Raw genomic sequence first — 7,476 nt, 5'->3', positions numbered from 1 at the left:
TTAGATTTAAAAGGAAAGAGGTTTAATGTTTTCTAATTTTTAACAATGCAACCTGGATTGGAAATTGGAATATTCAAGTTGCAAATCCAATTTTAGAAAATACCAACTATTAATATTCATGAATTTTCACATTGAATATGAACCGTCTATATCCTCCTCTAACTCCTTTTTATGAAAATTGCATAAACAACCAATAGTTTTATAATGAAACCTTGGACTCACCATGATATTCTCTAATAATGGATCCGATTTGCAAGATAAGAATATTGATGTGACATTGTTAAAAAATATAAAATTCCATCAAATTTGTAATTAATTCAAGAACAAAATAGGTATCTTTTTCGTTAAAAAAGGTAACTGGAGGGCAGGTAATTCATGTTCACACCTAACTCTCAATTCTTTTTCCTAAAACAATCAACTCTAATTAGACATTTTACTGGCATTGTTAAAAATGGAAAACATTAAACATCCTTTTAAATTTGAATCATAAAAATCTCGTTCATAACTATTGTATCCTAAAATTCAGGATATGAATACTGATGTGACATAAAGCTATTAAAAAAAGATACAGATAAAAAATGCTAGCTATCAACATTCTAGGAGTTAGGCGTGAACATGAACTACTTGCCCTCAACTTACCTTTTTTAACGAAAAAAATGTCTAATTCTATTCTTGGATTAATTAATTAATGTCTAATTCTATTCTTGAAAAAAATGTCAATATATCACGTATGTACGTATGTATGTGTATGTATATGTACGCATGTATGTATGTGTAGGGATATATTGACATTACATTTGTGCAGCATAAAGCAACAAAGAAGAAGCATTGCCTGCAAGAGAAAGATCGTGTAGGTATTATGCTTTTTGTATCAGCAAAAAACTAAAAAAAAAAAAAAGTATAGAGGAGATGAGAGAATTAATACCCATGATACCAACTGCTAGGCGTAGCCTCTCACCCATGATTTTGGACCTAAAAAGAAACAAAAAAATGGTCCCTAAGATGGAGAAATAAAAAGAAACAATTTTGAGCCTTCCATATATTCCACCATAAAATGGGAATGGACAGGGTATGGATTGGAGTGAATTGGTAAGTGTCACGTGTAGGACTTGTGAGGTGGATTGGTGGCAGCGATTGATAATCAAAGTCTACAGTAGAATTTTCAAAATCTCAAAAGCCCATGCCTCGTTGAATCTTAGTGTGGCAAGGCATAACCAACTCATCTAATTGATGCCATTATGCACCTCCTCACCGTCACTAGTTAAGCAGCAAATTAACAATATGGCAGAGGATGTGCAGTAATTTGAAGCATTGCGTTGCGTAAAACAACTGCTTTAAAAAGAACCTCTCTCCCTACTTGGGAAGACAATTTTCCTTTTCATATTTGCGTTTTACCTTGTCTAAAACAAAGCAGAGAGATACCTTCTAATTTTTGCCTCAAGTAGACGGTAATCCCAAATATTTGGCCCTTTGCCTCATAGGGACTTGTGGATGCCAATAGCTTGATTTTAAATTGAGAGAATTTAAGAATATAGGAAGTGCTGTCTACGTCTTATAGGGACTTGTGGATGCCAATAGCTTGATTTTAATAAGAATGAGAAAATAAAATAAAGATTTTTCTTCTAATTGTTCTGTTAGGTTTGATAATAAGGTCAAATGGAAAATGGAAAATGAAGTATATATCCGCTGTTTATGGTTAGTGGAATCAAGTTGAATCACAAGAGACGGAAGGACAACAAAAGGGGCAAAATAGCTGTTGAGCATTGGCCTGCAATGCAACAAGAGACCAGCAGCAGTTCAGCATGGAGACCAGCAGCAGCTCAACATGAAGATCAGCATTGGAGTTGAACCGAATGCAATAGCTTCTTTAGTTCATTTTGTTCCTATGTAACTTCACTTAGTTTCCTTGTAATTTGTATTAGTCATGCATGCATTAGTGGGAGCAGTTATGTCATTAGGTAACTGTCCAATTATCATGTAACTTACATATATTTTCAATTTTTCAATGAAATCAATGAGAATTTTCGGTGATCTTCTTGTTCAAACTCTTTCCTCTCGATTTTGCTTCTGTCCTTTTTGTTTTTGCTTTTGTTTTGCTGCCAAAAACTCCAACAATAGCCCATAAGCTACTGCCAAAAAGAATCCAAAATTTCAGATAATTAAAGGAAACAATTGTCCAGCTTATCATTATGCTCAAATATCATTGCCAAGCTTAAAACGTCATCAATTTAAAGCTTACAGTAACCATAAGTATAATGGTGGTAAATCAAAAACCTATAATAACTCAACCATAAGGAAAAGAAGCACTGAAGAATTCTCATGCATCCCATACATCGTTGCACTATCGAATTGTCTCCTTTACACATGGTATGGATTGCCTGATGTGAGCTACAAGTGGGAAAATTTCCCTGTCTTCACCATCAATGGTTTAGGGACCATGTTAGAGTTATCTTTCATCTTCATCTATATTTGGTTTGCTCCAACAAGAGGAAAGGCGAGTTTCTTAATAAAACCCTGTTTTTCTTTTTCTTCTTTCATTATCATGTGATCACCATTGATGGTAGCTTGGTGAAAAAATTTGCAGATTAAAGCTGGTACCATAACGACGATGGTTATGGTAATATTTACAGTAACTGCAATCATATCGGCTTTTGTATTTCATGATCACCATCATCGGAAAGTTTTTGTTGGGACTATTGGGCTGGTGGCTTCAGTGGCAATGAAAGCTGCTCCACTTGTCGTCGTGGTAAGCCCTTTAAAAAAGAAAAGAAAATTCTAATTTTTTTCAGCTTGATTCGTGTCATCTTCGTGTGGGAATTGATTATTTTTCTTTATTTTAAATTTGCAGAAACAAGTGATAATGACAAAGAGTGGAATTTATGCCGTTTTATTGATCTTTTTTTCTCGTTCTTGGCCAGTGTTCTTCGGCTGGCTTATGGACTACTGAGTCACGATCTCCTTCTAGCGGTTCGTATTATATTTATTACATTACGGTGCTCCGAGATTGATAAAAATAAAAAATAAGAGTTGAATGTTTAAAGTTTTAAATTTAAATCTCATAAATTTTTTTATTAACATATTTTTTAAAAATACATTACACTTATAAAAATATAATAATAAAATATATATTATTACAAACATATTTTTAACTGTTTATGTTTTATATAAAAAACTGATGCATAACAACATTTGAACTAACATCATAGTAGTTAAACCTTGGATTTTATCATTTCTGTACAACACAATTTTGCCCCGGCCCAAACGGCCCAAAACCCCCTAGCCCAACAGACTAAACTTAACTCGGAGCCCGATAGGCCCAAAACCACATTAACCCTAGCAGTCAAACTAGACTGAAACCCTAGCACCACTTGCTGCTGCCACCTGCTCTCTGCCACCGCCCAACTGCTCACCTGCAAACAAGCAAAGAAAGCAGCAACAACAGCAAAGAAAAAATAAGAGAAATGACAGTGTTTAAAATCATAAAAAAATGTACAATTGTTGAACCGAAAAAGCCCCAAAAAAAAGGTTCAACAAAAAAAGAAAACAAAAATTTACTTCAAAGGTGATTCTGTTTTTTTCTATTATTTTGCTTCTCGTGTTCTTTTTTATTTATTTACTTTTGTTTTACTTTGTTTTTGAGTTCTTCTTTAATTTCCTCTTTCGAAACATATATATATACCTACATTTCCCTTTTTTTATTATTTTTTTTAAAAAAAACAGCATACACAAACATATACAAATGTACAAAAAAAATTAAAAAAACCTCACCTTTTTATTTTTACAGCCACCGTACGGCGGCGGCGTTGGCCGGCTTCTGGGCAGTGCCCAGGAAAGGGGAGAGAGTTGAGAGTGTTTTTTGAGAAATTATTTCTTGAAGAGGAGATAAAATGAAGTTTTTTGAAATTTTTTTTATTTAAATAGGGGAGCAAAACGGCGCCGTTTTGCTCAGTCTTTTAAAACGCCAAAACGGCGCCGTTTTAAAGCCGACCCGATCCGCCCGACCCTCTCCAGGCCAAGATCCGCGTTTTTTTGTGGAAGGGGTAATTGCGCTCTCAGCCCTTCCGCTTTTAAATAATTTTGCAATCAAGTTCTTTTCCTTTTTTAAGTTCGCCCTGTAATTTATTTTGATTTACCATCTGGTCCATTTTGAAACGTAGTGTTTTGGAGGGCGGGAATATTTCTTATTTTGGTCCCTCTTTTTTTTACGCGTCACATTTGGGCCCCGATTCGTTTTTTTCTTTTTAAATTTGGATCTTTAACTTTATTTTTCTTTCAACTTAATCCCTTTCAGGTTTTATTTTTATTTTGGGCTCTTAATTTTATTTTAACTTCATTTTAATACAGTTTTATTTATTATCAATTTTTTATATATTTATATCTATATATATGCATACATACATTTTATAATATATATATACATATGTACGTACATATTTTTAATTTTATAAGTATATATGTATGCACATACTTATATACTTTTATATTTTATAATTTATATACATACCTATATATCTACATACATTTTTAATTTTACGAATATATAAATACATACTTATATATTTTTATTATATCCTATAATTCATATATATATATATACACATATACATACATATTTTTAATTTATATCTATATACATACATATCTCTTTACATTTTAGTTGTATTCATTTTCTTTATTGTTATTTACATGTTCATTATTATTTTGAAAGAATGTTTTAATTCTATTTGCTTATTTACTTGCAATTATATGATTGATTTGTCTTTTATATTTATTTAATTCATTTTATGATTGTTCATATTTTCATACTCATATTATCGAAATCATTATTGTTTTGTTATGAGTATTAATGTCGAGTTTTATTCCTACTATTTCGTGATTTTATTCGATGCATAAATTATGATTTTCGAATAAATGGTATTTTGTATGTTTAGATTCGAGAAGTTCGTACCCTAACTTATTGGTTTTTGATTTTCACGATGAATTTAAATACACGAGTTTTTTTTAAACCTAAGCTTTAAACGATCTCAAAAATTAAGAAAAGATCAAGTCCTAACTTACTGGGCCTGATCTTTTTTTAAAAAATCTGAGATAGCTAAATATCTTTTAAATAAGGAAACTTTTAGCATTCGTTCGTGTATCGGAAATTCGAGACATTGTATCCTAACTTACTAGATATGATTTTCTTTCTCGATTAACGTGAAATATATTTTTTTTTCTGAAAATTTTCAATATTTTAATGCAAAGATCGTATTTTTAAAATTCTTTGAAGTCTTCAATTTTCGACATTAAGACATTAACTAATCAACTAGGTACCAATTTTTGGGCGTTACGAGGGTGCTAGCCCTTTCTCGTACGTAACCGACTCCTGAACCCGTTTTTTTGAATTTCGTGGACCAAAATCGTTGTTTTAATAAAATCAAATCGTTTATTAAAAATAACCACTTTTCAAGATAATCGATCACACCTTATTAAAAAGGATTGGTGGCGACTCTCACATTCGATTTCATTTTTCAAAACCCAAGTCGACCCCGTTTTATCGAAAAAAGTGGTGTCAACAATTTCAAAAGAAAGCTTCATTTGATTTTTACAAAATTTTTACAAAGATCAATAAATGTTTTTATGTGTTATTATATATGGCAGTCACCAAATCTGGTTGGCCTCCCCTTGGGCATATTGCAACTTGGACTTGCAAATATAGGAAAAGAGGAATAACATATAATACCCAGGAGATTAGAGCATAATAATATCCAGGAGAAACCCAAACATATGCAGCTCTCAATGAACGAAGATATCAATGGAAAGATCTGAAAAGCATATTAAACCTTAGGGTATGGACTTGTAATAATTATTATTCTTAAAAGCTAAAGGTGAAAGTTATTACAATATCAATGTCTTGTTTTTCTTTTTTAAAATTGAGAGCGCAATGCAAGAGTTCGATGCTTTACCAATGGAGAACAAAAGTTAACAGTGTTATGCGTTGTTGTAAACTAAAACCAAAATGCTCCTAAAAATTTTAGCAACTTATGATTCTGTCATTTGTGTTGATGGATTGGTTGTAGAGATGATTGGTTCACTTTGTTTAAGATAGGATTTATTGATCGATGGAAAGAGTGGCAAGAGTTGTAAGGGAATGGAGTGAAGGTTTTGGCGAGAAGGAAGGAGGATAATGATTTCTTCCCTCACTTCAGGCTCTTAATCTTTTATATATTGATTGTTTCATATCTTGAGATATCACGTACTGAATTGATGTCGGTGAGTAAAAGCAATTGGCCTAACTTTATAGGTTTCGTAGAATGGCATTTTGATGTGTCTCATCTCATGTCACCTTAGATTGAGTGTGATGGTTGGAACTTAATATGATGGTTGATGAGTAAGTCTGCCTATCATACAAATTGTTAATTGGGCAAGTCTTCACGAAAAATCTCAAGTGAGAGCTCTACATGATTGCTCGAATGCATGACTTTTTTAGGATCTTAATAAATAATAATAAAATCTTTACTTAAAGTTTGAATATTGAAAACGGTATTATTTAGGAGAAATAATATAAATCTAAATATCAAGTGTAAAATGATATATATATATTTGGTATGGGAAATGGAAGGACCACCCCCAAGAAAACCTTAAAATAAGACTTTGAAGTTGCCTTCAGAGACAACAATCAACAGTGCTACAATTTGGCTAATGATTTACAACCATAATGTTTATCATATTAATCATTGTCATAAGAAAATTGAATCTTTTTTAGGGCAAAATACAATTAAAAGTCCTTTTTTTTTCAATATTTACCGAAATAGACCTGGTAAATAATTATTTATCAGAATGAGCCATTTGCTTCGAAAACCCATCCACATCAGCGCGATGTCAGGGTACGTGACAGGAAAACGCGTCCTCAAGGGTGCACTTTGTCCACACGGACAGAAAGTGCGCTGACGTGGAAGCGTTTTGTTGCCACGTCAGCGCATCCCAGAGGACGCATTTTCCCCGCTCGTGAACAGTGCTAACGATCATTTTTTTGACTGTTGGCCCCCCCAACGGTTAAAAAAAACTATTAAAACCCTCCACCCCTTCATTTTTTTCACAAATTAATCATTTCTCAATTATTTTCTCAATTTCCTCTCAAATTGCTCTCAATTTCCTGCCAACTTTCTCTCAAATCCATATTTAATCTCAATTTGCTCTCAATTTCCTCTTAAATTTCTCTTAAATCCCTATTTTTAATTATTTTAAAAAAAAGTTAATTTTTTTAATTTTTTTTTAAATCGTAAAAATTTGTACTAATTTAGCAATGGCCGGAGAATTGATTTGTCTTGATAACAAGCACATATCCGTCAAACAAATGAAAATGGTAAGTGTTAAATTTATTTTTTAAATATTATTTAAGATTTTTTATTTATGCATTTTTAAATAATTATTAATTTATTATTTGTTATAAAAGTCTGTAGATCGGATATTGGAATGCTATATCCGAAATATGCA

At 32.0% G+C, this 7,476-nt stretch overlaps 1 long non-coding RNA gene and 1 pseudogene across 1 annotated transcript; one reads left to right on the top strand and one right to left on the bottom strand.

Moving 5' to 3' along the window:
* Positions 1-1,692: 1,692 nt before the first annotated feature.
* On the top strand, positions 1,693-5,893 carry LOC105797724 (bidirectional sugar transporter SWEET3-like; annotated as a pseudogene).
* On the bottom strand, positions 3,091-3,882 carry LOC128032697 (uncharacterized). The gene is made up of 2 exons (XR_008188973.1): positions 3,769-3,882; positions 3,091-3,410 (listed from the first exon to the last, which is right to left on the bottom strand). It is a non-coding gene; the product is annotated as an uncharacterized LOC128032697 (long non-coding RNA).
* Positions 5,894-7,476: the final 1,583 nt, after the last annotated feature.

Source organism: Gossypium raimondii, chromosome 9 (genome assembly GCF_025698545.1).
Source record: "Gossypium raimondii isolate GPD5lz chromosome 9, ASM2569854v1, whole genome shotgun sequence".
In the NCBI taxonomy this organism is placed as follows: Eukaryota; Viridiplantae; Streptophyta; class Magnoliopsida; order Malvales; family Malvaceae; genus Gossypium; species Gossypium raimondii.
The sequence above is the reverse complement of the archived record's forward strand: the minus strand, read 5'-3'. Positions and strand labels throughout refer to the sequence as shown.